Source organism: Jaculus jaculus, chromosome 13 (assembly GCF_020740685.1).
Source record: "Jaculus jaculus isolate mJacJac1 chromosome 13, mJacJac1.mat.Y.cur, whole genome shotgun sequence".
NCBI lineage: Eukaryota > Metazoa > Chordata > Mammalia > Rodentia > Dipodidae > Jaculus > Jaculus jaculus.
Genome location: NC_059114.1, coordinates 20,209,971 through 20,229,621, shown reverse-complemented (window position 1 = coordinate 20,229,621; position 19,651 = coordinate 20,209,971). Strand labels below are relative to the sequence as shown.

General features: G+C 48.5%; 1 pseudogene; it reads left to right on the top strand.

Annotated features, from left to right (window-relative positions):
• The first annotated feature begins 18,145 nt into the window (after positions 1-18,145).
• Positions 18,146-18,724, top strand: LOC101594003 (annotated as a pseudogene).
• Positions 18,725-19,651: the final 927 nt, after the last annotated feature.

The window sequence follows — 19,651 nt, the reverse complement described above, 5'->3', positions numbered from 1 at the left end:
GCGCCCTCACAATAGGCTGGTTGACTACTACCCCACTCCCCGCCCGCCTCAGATTCCACACAAAGAACCTGACTGAGGATAAGGTGGAAGCCACAGTCCTGTTTATGATGACACCAATGTCATCTCTACCCCGTCCTCTTAGTGACCAGATCGTCCTAGCCTGCAGGGAAGAGGACTACCGGAGGCCACGGATACCAGAAAATGGGCTCATCGCAGCCCATATTAAAGGGTGGTGGCCTCCTTAACCAATGTATACACGGACATAGAAGCTGTGGCCCCCGTTTTTGTTATCAGTCAGACCACTGTGCCAGTTTCACATTCAAGGAAACAAAGGCCACAGGAAAGAACTGATTTAAGATCCATATTTAGAAGTGCAAAAGCAGAGACTGACTCCAGCTCCTAACCCGTCAGGCTCCCCCGCCACCCCCTCCCGCAACAACCTCCAGCTTGCCTACCACAAGGTGGCCAGGATCCCAGAACAGACCAAGCCACTGAGATTTCAGCTTGGCAGGATCCTGCACCCAAGGTTTGGCCAACCTCCAGCGTCCTCACCCCTCCCGCCCTTCCCGTGGATCATTTATTCTGAGAGTCCCTCTATAAATATCCACTTAGTGAAATACCTCTCTCCTGGGGTGCCCTCCCCTGCCCCCCGCCTGCATCCTGCTCAAACAGTGCCAGCTTGCCATCAGTCTGCAACCTGAAGCCACTTTGCACACCCAGCACCGACCGGCTGCCCAAGCCAGTCTGCTGGGGAGCATTGGCACACCCCCAACATCGCTCTTGGAAGTTAATGGCACTGCATTTGGTTGTTAAAAACACTAATTGACATTAAAGAGGTGATGTTATCTGACGACATGCAGACTGTTCCAAGCCTACACTTTCTTTCCTTCTTCTTTTTCCTCTTCTTTTCCTTCCTCCTCTTTCTTCTTCTTCCTCTTCTCCTCCTCCTCCCCCTCCTCTTCCTCCTCCTCCACCTTCTTCTTCTTTCTTCTTATTTGTTTTTCTAGGTAGGGTTTTGCTGTAGCCCAGGCTGACCTGTAATTCACTATGTAGTCTCAGGTTGGCCTCCAACGATCCTCCCACCTCTGCCTCTTGAGTGCTGGGATTGGAGGCATGTGACACCATGCCCAGCCTTTATTATTATTTTTTAACACCTGGAATCCCTGTTAAGGTCCAGGAGTCACCTAGGGCCAGATGACAAGGGCACACAGACTATTTCTAGCTCCCATCAGGAACAAGGAAAGCCCAAGATGGATAACAGGTATCCGGGAAGGCAAGAGTTGTGATGAACCCTACATCCTTTCATCCTTTGGGGGGGGGGATGTTTTTTGCAGTACTGGGATGGAACCAAGGACCATGTGCAAACTGAATGAGCACTCTACCACTGAGCCCCAGCCACAGCCCTGCATTCTCCTCTTGGATCTCCTTAAGAAACAACCCCGCTTTCATTCCCTAGTGCCCAGGTAAAGCCAGATGTGCAAGGTGGCATGTGCGCCTGGAATTTGTTTGCAGTGGCTGGAGGCCCTGGTGTGCCCATTCTCTCTGTCTGTCTCTCTTCCCTCCATCTCTCTCTGTTTGCAAATAAATAATTATGTTATTTTATTTATTTATTTATTTGAGAGAGAAAGAGAAAGAGTAGGCATTCCAGGGCCTCCAGCCACTGCAAACAAATTCCAGGCGCACATGCCACCTTGCACATCTGGCTTACATGGGTCCTGGGGAATTGAACCTGAGTCCTTTGGCTTTGCAGGCAAGCACCTTAACTGCTAAGCCATCTCTCCAGCCAAATTTTTTTTTTCCAAAGAAAGTCTCCAAGTGGAGTGTTTGGGAGACCCTGGGAGGGGCAGAGATGGAAAGTTGTCTCTATGCAGTTTACGATGCAAGCTGGATTTGCTCTACAGCCAAGGCATCAATGAGAAGAAAACTGAGTACTTCTTTAGCACTGAGCACTATTTAGTCTTTTTCATTTGTCATGTTCCCTGGGCTGCGTGGCTTGTAACAGTCGAGGTAATGTTGGCTACTAACAACAAAAGTAATTGCTTACAGTTACTGAACATATGGGACGGGGACCAGACTCCGAGCTAAGACTTTGTATTCATTTGCCTAAGGAATCTTCACTTCCAGTTGCCAACAGGGACCCTCAGGCTCAGAGAGGCATGCCACTTGCCCAAGGACACACAGCAGGGGGAGTTCAAAGAAGATTTTGTGTGCTGACAGCCAGCCACTGACTCATAATAAAATTTGGTGGTGGCCTGCAAAGCTCCTTAAGCTGGGGACGGGACAGAAATGTGACACTCATCTTGTCATTCCTTCCCTCTTCCAGGACAGGGAAGAAACTCCTGTCCCCTGTTGCTGTTGAACCCAAAATCTATTCTCAGGCTAGAGATGGCTCAGCAATTAAGGTGCTTGCCCATAAAGCCTAAAGACCTGAGTTTGATTCCCCAGGAACCAAGTAAGCCAGATGCACAAAGGGGAAACATGCGTCTGGAGTTCGTTTACAGTGGCTGAAGGCCCTGCTGTGTCCATTCTCTCCCTCTTTCTATCTCTCTCTCAAATAAATAAAATAAAATTAAAAGATTAAAAATCAAAGGGTCCAAGAAGGAGATGTGTGCGTAGATGGAAACAGAAGGAGTTGGGCAGATGCTAGGATGTTGCCAGAGGGCAAGAGAGATGTGGGCCTCTAGAAGCTGGAGAAGATGAGGAAAGGATCCCTGTGAGAGCTTCCAGAAGGATGCAGCCCCATACGTGTCTTCATTCCTACCCTGGGAGACCACAGTGGACATCTGGCTTCCAGAACTGTAGGATGACCAGTGAGAGCTGATCTACACCATCACTTGCAACCGCCTAGGCGTAACACTTTGCAGAGTTGCTCATTGCTTTTGCTTCTCCCCCTTCTTCTTTTTGTGGGTTTGTGTATTTATTTGCTTGTTTTTGTTTTTGCTTCTTGTTTCTTGAGACAGGGTCTCTACATATAGCCCAGCGTGGCCTCCAACTTAAAATCCTCTTGCGAGCTGGAGAGATGGCTTAGAGGTTAAGGAGCTTGGCTGCGAAGCCAAAGGACCCAGGTTCAATTCCCTGGCACCCACATAAGCCAGATGCACAAGGTTGTGCGTGCATCTGGAGTTTGCAACCACTGAATGCCCTGGTGTGCCCATTCTCTCTCTCTCTCTCAGTCAGATAAATAAAATAAAATGAATAAAATAAAAACTTTTTATATAAGACCAGTTTGCTAGGTTATTTTTGAGCCTTGAATGTCAAACTCTCCTTCCTTCCTTTCTTCCTCCCTTCCTTCCTTCTTCCCTCTTTTTGTTGTTGTTTTGAGTCAGTGTGTTAAATATCCTAGGCTGGCCTTTTACTTCTCAAATTTGTTGCATGAACTCCAGATCCTACTGCCTCCCCCGCACCTCGTCTCCCCCAAGTGCTGGGATTGCAGGAGTGTGTCCCTACTAGTGAGGGACCCTGAAAGGCATTCTCAGTACTAGCTAACTGCATTGAGAAGAGGGTCCAGTCACCTAAGAGCGAGGACCAATGGGACAAACAGGGCAAGAACGTCTCATTGCCCGAGGACGTTCCATCCCCAGCCAGCATCCAAGGGGCCGATGGAAGGCAGGACTCGGTGGAGTCAGCACCACCTCCGTGGGGTCACCGTGTGTCTTCACCGACCTCAGCAGAAGTCGCAGGCTTCTGGGCGCCTTATCATCTGGGTCCCCTGACAAAAGGAGCCTGGCGCCCAGCCTTAATGGGGTAAAGGGGTGGGAAGGGCGTGGGAAGTTCTCTTTTCAGCTCCTGCGAGAACAGCACAAGGGCAAGAGGACCACAGCTGGAGACGGAGAAATGGGTCTCTGGGGGTATGGTGGTGCCTCTGTGGGCCCCAGGGGGGCTGGGTGACTGGGCTGCCACTGGCCTATCGCCTCTTAAAGCCCATTACGTCCTGCTGTGGGCTGTGAGCTGATGCAGAGCGTTTCATCAGCACAGATTGGACCCAGCGGATCAATGGCTGGGTGGACAGCTTCTCCTCTGGGTCCAAGTCTGCCCCCTCCTTAACTAGCAGGGGCGCCAGACCCGCAGCAGGCCCTTGGCAACTGTCAGTCAAGGTCATGAAATATTCATTCCGTTTAATCTCCTTCAGGGTCCTGGCCAGATTTCTGGTGGGGCAAGATGGTGCTTATAAACTTGTGAAGGAAGGGTAGGGGAGAGGGAGACGTTGGGGACAGAGGAATGGCCAAGATACCCCTCAACCAGTGTTTCTGGAACACCCACTTGCACCCTGAAATGATGAACACATTTGCTGGAGCTTCCCAAGCTATGTCTGGCCACGGGTCTACCTTCTCTTTTTCACAACACCCACCTGCAACCTAGGTTATTCTCTCTCTCTCCCTCCCTCTCTCTCTCTTCCTGCTTACAAATAAATAAATGAAATATTTAAAAGAAAAGAAAGAACTCCCACATAAAATTTTATGCCTTTTCTTCCCTTGCTTGTTAGCCACATGCAAAATTCCAGGAATTTTCATACCTTACATCTCTTAATTCTCATGCTGTGGTCCCTAGGCTAGTAGCATCTGCTTGGGTGTTTACACTGTTTCCAAAATACACTGCATACTATAAATAATGTACAAGTATGTAAATATATGATACATCACATATAACATATACATATGTAAATTATGTGATCTATGCATTTGGTTTCTTTCGTCATTTGGATATGTGTCCTATCTTGGGGTAAATTTTTTTTTCCCCCATTCCTGGGGATTGGACCCAGGGCCTTGTGCATACTAAAAAATCATGCTACCACTGAGCCACACCTCACACACTCATCCTGGGACGGATATCTTTTTTGTTGTTGTTGTTTGTTTGTTTTGTTTTTTTGAGGTAGGGTCTCACTCTAGCTCAGGCTGACCTGGAATTCACTATGCAGTCTCAGGGTGGCCTCGAACTCACAGTGATCCTCCCACCTCTGCCTCCCGAGTGCTGGGATTAAAGGTGTGTGCCACCATGCCTTTTTGTGTGTGTGTGATTTTAATCACAAAACCTTCAAGGGGAAGGAGTTATTACCTATGATTATACTGAGGCACAGTGACTTGTCTAAGGTCCTGTGGCAAGTTTGGGACAGTTCCTGGCTTTAGTTTAGGTATTTGAACCACAAGCATAAATGTAGCTTAAAAAAAACCACTAATTTAGTGGAACATTTTGGAAAAACTCATCAGCTAGAACCTTTAGCCAATTGTGACCCTTAGTTTTGGTGCCCAGTAACACAGCTTCGGTACAGAAAGGCCCTTTCTAGCTCATCCCACAGAGTTCCTGGAAGCACAAAGTCTAACAGCTCTTGCTTGGGTGAACACACGAAAGGCTAAGAAACCCAGGCCATCTTTGGTTTGCTTCCCCTCTCCCCCATGAGACTGATAATCGGACAATTGTGCTGGGCTCTTCCTAAGTCACCTTCACTCTTACAGACCACATCACCCCCTCTCACTCTAAACTAGTCCTTAGAAATGTGCACCACAGCCAGGCGTGGTGGCGCACGCCTTTAATCCCAGCACTCGGGAGGCAGAGGTAGGAGGATCGCCGTGAGTTCGAGGCCACCCTGAGACTACATAGTGAATTCCAGGTCAGCCTGGACTAGAGCGAGACCCTACCTTGAAAAAAGAAATGACAAACGAAGTGGGCACCAGACCTATGATGGTCCACATCCTCTCTGTGCCGTCTCCCACGGCAGCCAGAGTGACATTCAAGAGGACATCTGATGAGATGCCACCTGACCGAAGGACTTCAGATGGTGCCCATTCCACTCAGGACAAAAGGCAAATGCCCCGCCGCGCCGTGGAAGCAGCCCTACCCACACAGCTGCCATATCTGGCCTCCCAGCCCCCCATCTCCCTCACCTCACTGGACACTCACCCTACTTCCTGAAGCCATCACATTTGCCCAGGGACGTGCTGACCCTGCCCTCAGTCCAGAACACATCACCCCAGACTGTCTCGCTAGTGCCCCCTGGATTCTTGCTGTCAACACTCAGTCCTAAAACTCCCCAAGGCCAAGGCCAGAAAGTCAGGTAAGCTTTATCCTGGCCCCTGCTTCCCACTGACCAGGAGCAAGTTTTCTGTTCTTGGGTCTCCTTTTCCACCTCTGTTAAAGGAGGCTGTTGGGCTGGAGGGATGGCTTAGCGGTTAAGGTGCTTGCCTGTGAAGCCTAAGGACTCAGGTTTGATTCCCCAGTACCCGTGTAAAGCCAGATGCACAAGGTGGCTGCATGCGTTTGGGGCTCATTTGCGGTGGCTAGATGCCATTCTTTCTCTGTCTCCATTTTTTTTTTAAGGAGGTTGTTGTATCTTCGTAAGGCTTGCTTGTTAGTCCAAACTGTCCAAGAAGCACAGCCAGACAGGAATAAACACCCAGCATTTTCCTAGCAGGGAAACTGGAAGGAGTCTAAAGAGGCTGGAGGAATGATTAAAGCCAGTGTGAAAGGGAGAGGGGGCGGAGGGCTTAAGACTCAAGAACAGTGGCGGAGAGCATCCTGGGACCCAGCTCAGCCATCCTAGAACCCCCAGATCTCCTAGGAGCTGGCCTCGCCCCTGTGCCCCCAGCATGCATTCATTGGCTAAGAGGTCCCTTGGGGGTGTGGCCTTCCCTAAGCACAGGTCTCAGTAAGAGGTGGACTAGCATTGGTGTCCAGTGTAGGCCTGGGTCTTCTTGGCAGAACAGAGAGAAACTCTTATCTTCGCTCTGTGGATGGAGATAATGATGACGCACAGTCCATCTTCCACTCCTTAAGTATGTCCTGACAAAGATGAGGTGTTGGCCTTGCCAGGACATAAACCCCTGTCCTCCGTGGCCACTCAGGGAGTACGAGGTCAACAGTGAGAGTGCCCTTGTGCCCTGCTGGTGGGGTGTGAAATGGTGCACTGCTGAGGAGGCCTGGATGGAGGTTTCTGCCTAGACACAGGATCATCGTTGGACCCAGCCGTGAGCCGTGTAGGGATGCGTGCGGAAGAACGGACAGCAGGGACAAACGTGCATCAATGCTGACGACAGGTGTGTCACCCAAAAGCTCAAAGATGGAAATAACACGGCTAGGTGGATAGAAGGTATGTGGCACTTCTACATAGTGAATCTACTTTGGCTTTGAAAGGAACTGAGGGGCTGATGAGATGGCTCAGCAGTTAAGGCGCTTGCTGGCAAAAGCCAAAGGACCCAGGTTTGATTCCCCAGGACCCATGTAAAACCAGATTCACAAGATGGTGCAGGCATCTGGAGTTCGCTTGCAGTGGCTGGAGGTCCTGGTGTGCCAAGTCTCTCTATCTGCCTCTTTCTCTCTCTTTCTTAAATAAATAAAATAAAAAGAAAGGGTAGCTACTCAAAAAAAGGAGCGCTGGAGATATGGCTTAGTGGTTAAGCACTTGCCTGTGAGGCCTAAGGACCCCGGTTTGAGGCTCGATTCCCCAGGACCCACATAAGCCAGATGAACAAGGTGGTGCATGCATCAGGAGTTCGTTTGCAGTGGCTGGAGGCCCTGGCATGCCCATTCTTGCTCTATCTATCTGTCTCGTTCTCTCTCTGTCTGTCATTCTCAAATAATTAATTAAATAAAAACAAAAACAATTTACAAAAAAAGAAAGAGATTGAGACACAAAAGGGCAAACACTGTATAAGCCCACTGTCATGAGACACCTAAATCCAGAGAGACAGAAAGTGGAATGCAGTATTACTAACCCACTTGTTGCTGGGATAAAATACCAGACAAAAATCAATTTAGGGCCTGTAGAGGTGGCTCAGCGGTTAAGGCACTTGACTGCAAAGCCTAAGGACTCAGGTTCAATTCCCTAGCACCCACATAAAGCCAGATGCATAAGGTGATGCATGCATCTAGAGTTTGTCTGTGGTGGCTAAAGGCCCTGGCATGCCCATTCTTTGTTTTTCTCTCTCTCATATAAAAAATAAAATAAAATAATCAAGTTAAAGGATGACCGGTGTGTTCCAGTTTACAGTTCCAGGCCACCATCCACCATGGAGGAGGAGGCCCGGGGGCAGGAGCTGGAGGCAGCTGGTCGCATTCGGCAGAGTGAGGAAGCAGAGTGATGAAGGCTGCTGTCAGCTGGCTCTCTCCATTCTATACAGTGCAGGACTGCAGACTATGAAATGGCATTGTTCACAGTTAGGATGGGGCTTCCTATCTTAATCAATCTAGAAACTCTCTAACAGACACGCCAAGAGATTTGTTTCCATGGTGATCCTAAATCCTATCAAGTTGACAACCAGACACTAATCATCATAAATGGCAGTGATCAGGAGCTATGGAGAGATGTAAATGAGGAATTAGTGTTTAATGGGTAAAAAAAAAAAAAAATGTTAACTTGAGGGTGTAAATAACGTGTCTAGAAATGGATGATTGCAATGGCTGCTCAACAGTGCAAACGTGCCAAATGCCTTGTGCATTTAGTAATGAACATAATGAGCAATTCACATTATATACTTTTAAATTTTAAAATTTTTCTAAAAATTTATTTGCAAGCAGAGAAAGGGAGGGGAAGAGGGAATATGGGCACATCAGGGTCTCCTGCCAATGTAAATTCCAGATGCATGTGCCACTTTGTGCATTTGGCTTTATATGGATACTAGGGAATTAAACTCAGGCTGTCAGACTTTGCAAGAAACTGCTTTTAACCATTGAGCCATTTCTCCAGCCAATGTAATTTTGTTTGGTTTGGTTTGATTTGAGGGCTGGGTGGAGTGGTACACAACTTTAATCCCAGTACTAGGGAGGCTGAAGTATGAGGATTTCTGTGAGTTCAAGGCCACCCTGCAACTACATAGTGAATTCCAGGTCAGCCTGAGCTAGAGTGAGACCCTACCTCAAAAAACCAAAGCAAAGCTAGGCATGGTGGTGCCTGCCTTTAATCCAGCACTCGGGAGGCAGAATTAGGAGGATCACCGTGAGTTCAAGGCCACCCTGAGGCGACACATAGTGAATTCCAGATCAGCCTGAGGTAGCTAGCGTGAGACCCTACCTTGAAAAACCAAACCAAACCAACAAACCTCTGTGCGTCCACGAGAGGGGAGGACCAAGGGCGCGAGGTGGTGGCCAGGAGGCTGTAGGCATCCTTACGGACTACGCATGCTATCTCATCTACCCCAACCAAAATAAAAGGCAGGGCTGGAGAGATGGCTTAGCTGTTAAGCGCTTGCCTGTGAAGCCTAAGGACCCCGGTTCAAGGCTCGGTTCCCCAGGTCCCATGTTAGCCAGATGCACAAGGGGGCGCACGCGTCTGGAGTTCGTTTGCAGAGGCTGGAAGCCCTGGCGCGCCCATTCTCTCTCTCTCCCTCTATCTGTCTTTCTCTCTGTGTCTGCCGCTCTCAAATAAATAAATAAAAAATGAACAAAAAAATTAAAAATAAAATAAAAAATAAAAGGCAGCAATGGTGACAAGCATGCGTCCTTCCTGCTACACAAATGGGCCAGATCTTCTCCCCTGCTCCGCCCTCCAACCCTGGGCTGCAAGAAAGCAAGGTCTGGCCTGGCCCACACGTGGCATGTGTACCCCCAGGCTGGGCTGAGAGGTCATCCTGACCCCTTGTGATTGCTCTCTGACACTTCCTCCCTACAGCCCAGCCCCCCACCTACTAACCCTCTGCAGGTCTCTGGAATAAGCAGGGCTCTGTTAGACGGGGCTGGGGGACGACCTTCAGGTGCCATCGCCCCAGCTGCTGAGGCCTCCAGCCCTCCAGGCAGGTGGGTCTGAGTGCCGGAAAGCGCCAGCACTTCCGCCAACCCCGATGGGGTCAGGGATGATGGTTAATTGAAGGATGCTGGGTTGATGCCTGTCTCCGGCTTCCTGCCACCTTGCCTGGGGAGGTCACTCACTGTGGGCAACAGCCTCCACCACCCACCCCCAAGCCACTGCAATTCCGACCTGAAGTTCGCTTCAGACTGCAAGAGCTCCAGGAAGCCTCCTCCCCAGAATGTCACCGTTGGGACGTAGCCACTCAGTGCACTCCCCACCCCAAAGTCCCCATGCCGACATTTGAGGGTGGGTGAAGAGCAGCGAAGGCCACTGTAACAACACTTCCAGCTTTTCCGTGTGTGTGTGTGTGTGTGTGTGTGTGTGTGTGTGTGTGTGTGTGTGTGTATGCGTGTGCATATATCTGCACGTGCTTGTGAAGGCCAGAGGACAACCTCAGGTGTCACCCTCAGGAATGCTGTCCACCTTTTTTGAAAGTAGTTATTTATTGGTGTGGGGTGTGTGTGTGTGTGTGTGTGTGTGTGTGTGTGTGTGCATGTGTGTGCCCACACACCACATGCATTCACCAAGGTCACTTGCCACTGATGCACATGAAAGTCAAACGTGATATTTTGGGGGTTCAGCTTTATGTGGGTGCTGGGGAATTGAACCTGAGCCAACAAGCTTTACGGGTAAATGTCTTTAACCACCGAGCCACATCCTCTTCCCAGCCCTACACGATTTTTTGTTTTGTTTTGTTTTCGTTTTCGGTTTTTTGAGGTAGAGCCTCGTTCTAGCGCAGGCCTTTGAATTCACTATGCAGTCTCAGGGTGGCCTGGAACTAGTGGCAATTCTCCCACCTCTGCCTCCCAAGGGCTGGCATTGAAGGCGTGCGCCACCACGCCCAGTTCTGGTTTTTCTGAGTCGAGGTCTCTCGTTGGCTTGGAACCCACCAAGGAGGCTAACTGGCTGGCCCGGGATCTGCCTGTCTTTGTCCACCCTGTGCTGAGATGACACACCCCATGGCCAGCATGTTTATGGGTTCTGGGGATGGAACTCAGGTCCTCATGAGCACTCAGGTCCGCACCCGAGCTTTCTCCCAGCTCCACATGGCAGCTTTTCCATACTGACTCTGCCTCAGGCTGGTTGAATGCTACATCGGGGAGATGGGGGGATGGGGGGGCAGGTGAGCTGCCATTAACTGTGCCTGAGCGAGGGCGCTTGCTTTCTGCCATCCTGGGGAACCACACTTCCGTCTGGTGTCTTTGTCGTCTTCTAGGGCGGGTATTCATTTTTTAAAAAATATTTTATAGAGCTGGAGAAATTGCTTAGCGGTTAAGGGCTTACCTGTGAAGCCTAAGGACCCTGGTTCGAGGCTCGATTCCCCAGGACCCACATTAGCCAAATGCACAAGGAGGTGCATGCGTCTGGAGTTTCTTTGTAGTGGCTGGAAGCCCTGGTGCACCCATTCTCTCCCTTTCTCTCTCTCTCTCTCTCTCTCTCTCTCTCTCTCTCTCTCTCTCTCCCTCTTTCTCTCTGTGTCTGTCGCTCTCAAATAAATAAATAAAAATAAGAAAAAAATTAAAAAATATATTTTTATTTATTTGAGAGAGAGATAGAGGAAGAGGCAGAGAGAAAGAGAGAATTGGCGCATTAGGGCCTCCAGCCACTGCTAATGAACTCCAGATGCATGCACTCCCTTGTGCATCTCGCTTACATGGGTCCTGGGGAATTGAACCAGGGTCTTTAGGCTTCACAGGCAAACGCCTTAACTGCTATGCCATTTCCCCAGCCCTTTTTCTAATATTTTTATTTATTTACTGGGGAGGAGGGAAAGGGAAGAAGGAAGGGAGGGAGGGGAAAGGGTGGGCGGACCAGGGTTCCAGCCACTGCAAACGAACTCCAGATGCGTGCGTCCCCTTGTGCATCTGGCTAACGTGGATCCTGGGGAATCAAGCCTCAAGCCGGGGTCCTTAGGCTTAACAGGCAAGCACTTTAACTGCTAAGTCATCTCTAACCCTAGGGCAGGGATTCTTGAACTGGATCGTACATTTGAATCTCCTGGAAGACATGTTAAAGCTCAGCTACACCCTCCCTCCCCCCCACACACACACCCATATCTGACTCAGTGTAATTCTAAGACCCAGACACACACGGAGGACCACAGTATGAGAATCAAGGATAGAAAGCAGGAAAAATCCTAGACTTTTGCATCCGTTGACAGGAGGTGGGGAGGCATAAAGGTTTATGTAGGAGTCCTTTATACTGTAAGTATTTTAACTATTTATTTGAGAGTGAGACAGAGAAAACGTGGATGTGCCAGGGTCTCTTGCCACAGCAAATGAACTTCAGACGCATGGCCACCTTGTGCATTTGGGTTTTTGTGGGCACTGGGGAACCCAGGCTGGCAGGTTTTGTAAGCAAGTACCTTTAACCACTGAGCCATCTTCACAGCCCTATATAGGAGTTCTTAAAGAGATAAGGCCCACAGTCCATTAGTCACAAGTCTATCACATGACCTTATCACACTGCAAAGGATCCTGGGAAATGTCAACTCCCCTAGAATTTTCAGGAAAGAGAGGAAGTCGGAGCTGGCAAGGAGTTCTGCAGGATTCTCTGCCAGGGAAGCCTCCTCCAATAATTCCGGTGGCACTTTATTGAGGAAGTGACTTTTTACCCACAGTTGGCAGGAAAGAAAACAAGCTCAGAGCTTATGTCACTTGTCCAAACCACAAGGCTAGCAGGAGACGGAACTGAAGTTCAAATGCGATCTGATCTGAGACTTAACTAGAAAGGGCCCTGCATGGCACAGGCTTCTCTAGGAGCCTGGCCCGTGCTGCCCCAGGCTCTCCTATTGCTTTCAGGTCCTTATCCAGCAACCCCGTGAGGCTCTGTACCCGAGGGAAGTGAAGTGTCCATGGTCCCCTGGCAAGCAAGTGACAGAGGCAGAATCCACACTGTGGATCACCAAGACGCTAACAGAGGGTGGACATCATGATGTCTAGCACAAGGCATCTGAAAAGAATGAAGTCCCCTCCCCACCCGTGTCTCCAAGCTTGAGGCACAAGAGACCTTCAGCAGGACCCAGAGGAGGTGCCCATGAACCCGAGAGCCCATGAGTACGTGGAATGGTATCTGGGTCTAACAGGAGTGTTGGGGCTTATGGTGGTTTGATTCAGGTGTCCCCCATAAACTTAGCTGTTCTGAATGCTAGGTTCCCAGCTGATGGAGATTTGGGGATTAACACTTCCTGGAGGGAGTGTATTGTTGGGGGTGGGCTTATGGGTGTTATAGCCAGTTTCCCCATGCCAGTGTTTGGCACACTCTCTTGTTGCTATTGTTCACCTTATGTTGGCCATGGGGTGATGCCCACCCTCTGTTCATGCCGTTGTTTTCCCCTGACATCGTGGAGCTTCCCCACAAGCCTGTAAGCCAAAATAAACCTCTTTTTCCCACAAGCTGCTCTTGGTCAGGTGATTTCTACCAGCAATGCGAACCTGACTGCAACAGGGCTCCTTGTCAATACACCCATACACCAACGCACCAATAAATTCAGGGTGTCACCAGATCCTTGTCTTATGAGTTTAGAGAATTAAACCCAGGGCTGGAAAGTTAAGGCGCTTGCCTGCAAAGCCTAATGACCCGAGTTCAAGTCCCTAGTACACACATAAAGCCAGATGCACAAAGTGGTGCATGCACCTGGAGTTCTTTTGCCGTGGCTGGAGACCCTAGTGTGTCATTGTCTTTGTCTCTTATCTGCTTGCAAATAAATACATAAACAATTTTTTAAAAGACAGGCATGGTGGTGCACGCCTTTAATCCCAGCACTTGAGAGGCAGAGGCAGGAGGATCGCTGTGAGTTTGAGGCCACCCTACAGACCACATAGTGAATTCCAGGTCAGCCTGGGCTAGAGTGAGACCCTACCTCAAAATAAAAAACAAACAAACAAACAAAGAATTAAATCCATAGACCAGAGGATAATTCTTAGGCGTTATTAGACTAAGAAAAAGAAAGAGAAGAAAGTACAGAGAGTTTCTGTCATGTGGAAGGCAGGAGCAGGAAGAGAGCCCAAGTAGGGTTAGGGGTTCCCCCCACTTCTCAGCCTGGCCAGGAGGAGACCAGGGGGTTTAACAGAGCAGAGAGCTGGCGGTTCAGGAGAGGTTAAACGCCAAAATAGGGGCCATGTCCACCTAGTAAGGATCTATTTACAATCTCATTGTGGTGGCTCTTACCCTCAGGCTCAGGTGAGTCCTAGAGAGCACACCTGAGCAGAAGAGAGAGCGCTGATTGGGTAGACCGGATCAGATGCTGAACTCTGGTTCTGCCGAGGCAGGCAGGCACTGTGACATCTCTTTGGACCCCTTCCTGACTGGCTACCTGAAAATAAAGTTACCTGACTAATCCCCATTCATTGAGAGAAGGAGAGACTGGGAATCAAAGTAGCAATTTGCGGGCTGGAGAGATGGCTTCGTGGTTAAGGAGTTTGCCTGCCCCCCAACCACAAAAAAGCCAAAGAACCCATGTTCAATTATCCAGAACCCACGTAAGCCAGATGCACAAGGTGGCGCATGTGTCAGGAGTTCATCTACAGTGGCTAGAAGCTCTGGCAATGCCATTCTCTCTCTCCTAAATAAATAAATAAATAGATAAATAAAATATTTCAAAAAGCAGCAATTTGTAAGGTGGGCGTGGCCATCATCATGGGGCAGACGGGGAAACTGTGTCCTCATCTGCCTTGATCTACCTACCGTGTGGGGTTCCCCCTTCCCCTTTCGGCCTATCTAGCATAGCTAGGAGTCGGTGGGCAGAGGAGGAGCAGAAACCAAGGAAGTGAGCAGCCAGGTACTGGGACATTGTCACCTTGGCTATGGAGGTGATAGAGCATCCACAGAGCAAGGACACTGTCATGAGGACCGATGAGGAAGTCCTGTTCTCGGCATGGAGCGGCGGAGCCCGTGGAGGATGGATAGCTGCCGCCAGAGGGGCAGGAGGGGTCCCATGGCACGGGCTTCAGATGAGAGGCACCCAGGAGGCAGGGACATGATCCATCGGGAGGTCACCACTTTCTCCAGGCCCTGTGGTGAGCAGGGCAGGAAGAGAAACCCAGCAGCATTTGGCAGGGGGGGGGTCTAAGTAAGGAACCAGGCTCAAAAGGAGAGAATCGGACTTGTTAATGGAGAACCAAGGTGGCACTTAGGAGCAAGATGGGCTAAAAGGTAGAATTCCTTCTTTTTCTATTTCCTGGAAAAGCTTAAGAAGCAATGGTGTTAGCTCTTCCTTAAAAGTCTGGTAAAATTCAGCAGTGAATCCATCCGGGCCTGGGCTTTTTTTAGTTGGGAGATTATTGATAACTGATCGGATCTCCATGTTTGGTATAGGTCTATTTAAGTGATTAATCTCATTTTGATTTAATTTAGGTAGGTCATATAGATCAAGGAAATCATCCATTTCTTTCAGATTTTCATACTTTGTGGAGTACATGCTTTTATAGTATGTCCCTATGATTTTTTGAATTTCTCTGGAATCTGTTGTGATGTTACCTTGTTCATCTCTGATTTTATTAATTTGTGTCTCTTCTCTCTTTCTTTTGGTCAGATTTGCTAAGGGTTTATCAATCTTGTTTATCCTTTCAAAGAACCAACTCTTTGTTTCATTAATTCTTTGGATTGTTCTTTTTGTTTCTATTTCATTAATTTCTGCCCTAATCTTTATTATTTCTTCCCGTCTACTGATTTTTGGTTTGCCTTGTTCTTCTTTTTCCAAGGCTTTAAGGCGAAGCATTAGGTCGTTTACTTGCGACCTTTCTAATTTCTTAATATAGGCACTTAAGGCTATAAATTTACCTATTAGAACTGCCTTCATTGTGTCCCAGAGATTTTGGTATGTTGTGTTCTCATTATCATTTGACTCTATAAATTTTTTGATTTCCTTTTTGATTTCTTCATTGACCCACTCATCATTTAGTAGTGTATTGTTTAGTTTCCATGATTTTGTGTATGCTCTATAGCCTTTCTTGCTACTGATTTGTAGTTTAATTCCATTGTGGTCAGATAGAATGCAAGGAATTATTTCAATTTTCCTGAATTTGTTAAGATTTGCTTTGTGTCCTAATATATGGTCTATTTTAGAGAATGTTCCATGTGCTGCTGAAAAGAATGTATATACTACAGCCTTTGGATGAAATGTCCTGTATATATCTGTTAGGTCCATTCCTTCTATGACCTCATTTAGTCCAGATGCCTCTCTGTTTATTCTTTCCCTGGATGACCTGTCATTTGATGAGAGTGGGGTGTTAAAGTCACCCACCACCACTGTGTTTGGTGTTATCTGTGACCTTAGTTCTAATAGTGTTTGTTTGACTAATTTGGGAGCCCCCATGTTAGGTGCATATATGTTTAGGATTGTAATGTCCTCCTGTTGGAGTGTGCCCTTAATCAATATAAAGTGACCTTCCTTATCTTTCTTGACTAACGTCGGACTAAAGTCTACCCTGTCTGATATTAGGATAGCAACCCCTGCTTGTTTTCTAGGCCCATTTGCTAAAAGGGAATTTGTAAGTAATGGATCAGGTGGGGGAGGGGACGGGGGCAGGAGGAGTGTCCAAATGGCCAGAGTCAGACATAAGTGTCCTCCGCCATGAGATGGTGCCCACGTAGTGTGGGGCCTGAGAAGTCACTGCATTAGAAGTAGGCAGAAATTAGCAGGCTTAGAAAGACTCCACCTCTTCTCTCCCTGTTTTGAAAAGGATGATGGAGGTGATAGAGCTATGGTTCCTTCTCTTAACCCAGGGTTGGAGAGATGACTCAGCAGTTAAGGTGCCTGCCAGCAAAGCCTAATGACCTGGGTCCAATTCCCCAGGACCCATGTAAAGCCAGATGCACAAAGTGGCGCATGCATCTGGAGTTCATTTGCAGTGGCTAGAGGCCCTGGTGTGCCCATTCTCTGTGTCTATCTCCATTTGCAAATAAATGAACATTTTTTTTTAAAGTTAATTCAGCTGGAGAGACAGAAAGATGGCTTAGTGATTAAGGTGTTTGCCTGCAAAGCCTAAAGACTCAGGCTCGATTCGCCAGAACCCATATAAACCAAATGCACAGGGTGGCATATGCATCTGGATTTGTTTGTAGTGACTAGAGGTCCTGGCACACTCTCTCTCTCTCTCTCTCTCTCTCTCTCTCTCTCTCTCTCTCTCTCTCTTTCTCCCACTTTCTCTCTTTCTAAAATAAATAAAAATTAAAACAAAAGCCAGGTGTAGTGGTGCATGCCTTTAATCCCAACACTGGGGAGGCAGAGGTAGGAGGATGGCCGAGAGTTCGAGGCCACCCTGAGACTCCATAGTGAATTCCAGGTCAGCCTGAGCCAGAGTGAGATCCTACCTCTAAAAACAAAACAAACATAAGAGTTAACTCAATAGAGCCTGACACCTGGTCCAGACCACCCCTCATCTACAGACAGACAAAGGAGGCAGGAGGGATAGCCGTCCCTTTAACAAGGACAAACTCTACCCCTAGAGGCCCTTCCCTCCCTCAGAGCCCTTTTGCTCACAGACCCTCACTGCTGGGCCGCCCGCTGTTCTAACTCAGAAAGTGTAACTTTCCTGCTCCTCCTTTCTTTCTCTTCTCTGGATGCCGGCCAAGATCCTAAGCATGCTGGCTCCGACGTTATGGGGCCTTTTCACATTTTTCTCGGTAAATCTTCTTTACTCACTCTTCATCAACCTCTTCGTCATCGGTGAGCCTAATTTTTCATGGTCACGAGACTGAGGACAGAGACAGCAGGAAAATCTCTCTCCAGACCACGGTTTTCCCATTCTGTGAAGCAGGAGGTCATTGTCGTCTGAGTTAAGAACCGAGTCATGGGGAGCTGAGCTGCCCTGTGGGGGTGGCGGAGGGCAGGCTAACTGATGAGGCGAGAAAGCCAGTGGAATGGGCACCCCTGAGCTGAGAACCATTAGAAGCTTGAAACACACACAGCTTTCAAAACGGGGCTCACACAGGACACAGGATGTCTGTCATCTCATTGATAATTTGATATTGATTGCACACTAAACCAGTAGCACTTTGCATATGTCAATTGCTGTGGTTGGCATGTCAAACATCCCCCACACCCTCACCTGGTCCCTAGCAGATGACACAGTTTGGAAGGCTGTGGAGTCTGTAAGAGGTGGATCCTCACTGTAGGAAGTGAGTCACTGGGGGGCGGGTGGGGCAGGACAGGCCTTGAGGCCCAGCCCACTTCTTGCTTGGCCTCTGCTTCCTGACCCTGACTGCAGTAAAACCCGCAGGCCCGCCATGCCTTCACTGCCTGTGTCCCTTCAAAACAAAATAAACCCTTTCCTTCCTTAAATTGCTTCTGCCGAGGGATTTATTTGTTCACAGCAATAAGAAAGTAACTACCCGCTTCCTTTCAGCGGCTTGAGGTGACTTGTGCAAATGGTTCGCTACTCTCTTGACCCAGAAAACCCCACAAAATCATGCAAATCAAGGGGTTCAAATCTTTGTGTTCACTTTAAGAGCACCCGTGAAACTCTGCTCAGGCCATCAAGGGAATGCATAGCTGAAGAGACACCAAGTGTCTGAAGGATGTCACTTTAAAAGAAGCAGTATGTGCCATTTCGGCAACACCATGGTGGAGCTGGTAGGTGTGCCCAGGCTAAACAGTGGGGCTGGACACAGGGTCGGTGGCCCAAAAAGGATGCTGAATGTCTGCTGCACATGCTTAAAAATGCAGACAGTAATGCTGAACGGAAGGGCTTAGATGTGGATTCTCTGGTCATTGAACATAGTCAGGTGAACAAGGCACCCAAGATGCGCCGCTGTGATTACAGAGATCACGGTCGGATTGACCCCTACATGGGCTCTCCCTGCCGCATCGAGATGACCCTCACTGAAAAGGAGAAGGTTGTTCCTAAACCAGAACAGGAGGTTGCACAGAAGAAAAAGATATCCCAGAAAAACCTGAAGAAACAAAAACTTGCAGCACAGGAGTAAATTCAGCATGAAAATAAATGGGTGAAAAAAAATAAAATAACTCCCACACTAGTTTGAATAAAATAGTAAAGTACACATCTATGGTTTTTTTGTTTTTTTTTCCAGAACTGGGGCTGGAACCCAGGGCCTTTCACATATGCTACTAGGTAAGAGCTCTCTACTTCTATAAAAAACATGGTTTTTAAAATTTATTTATTTGAGAGTGACAGAGAGGAGAGAGAGAGAGAGAGAATGGGCGCGCCAGGGCCTCCAGCCACTGCAAAGGAACTCCAGACACGTGCGCCCCCTTGTGCATCTGGCTAATGCGGGTCCTGGGGAATCGAGCCTCGAACTGGGGTCCTTAGGCTTCACAGGCAAGCGCTTAACCGCTAAGCCACCTCTCCAGCCCTTCTACTTTGTTTTTTAAATGTGGCTACTTAGAATTGGAAATGATGTCTGAACTCATATTTCATACTTACGCAAGAGGGCTCTTCTAGATCAGGGAGGGTCCAAACTGTCCTACAGGTGAAATCTGGCCTATGGCCTCATTTGATAGGACCTATGGCACTTCTGGAACCAGGCTGGCCTCCAACTCCCTATATAGAAGAGGATGACCTTGAACTTCTGGTCCTCCCGCCTCCACCTCTGAATGCTGTGCCTACAGGTGTTTATGTGGTGCCAGGGATTGAACCCAGGGCTTCATATAAAGCTACTCAAGCACTCTACCCACTGAGTTACAGCCCCAACCCAGGGTTTTATTTTATCATCATCATCATCATCATCATTATTTGTCTTGTTTTTTTCTAGGTAGGGTTTCACTTTAGCCGTTCCTAGCCTTTAACTCACAGTGATCCTCCTACCTCTGCCTCCTCAGGGCTGGGATTAAAGGCGTGTGCCACCACATCTGGCCTTTTCTTTTCAGGGGGTGGGGAGGTCCTGAGGTAGGGTCTCACACTAGCCCAGGCTGAC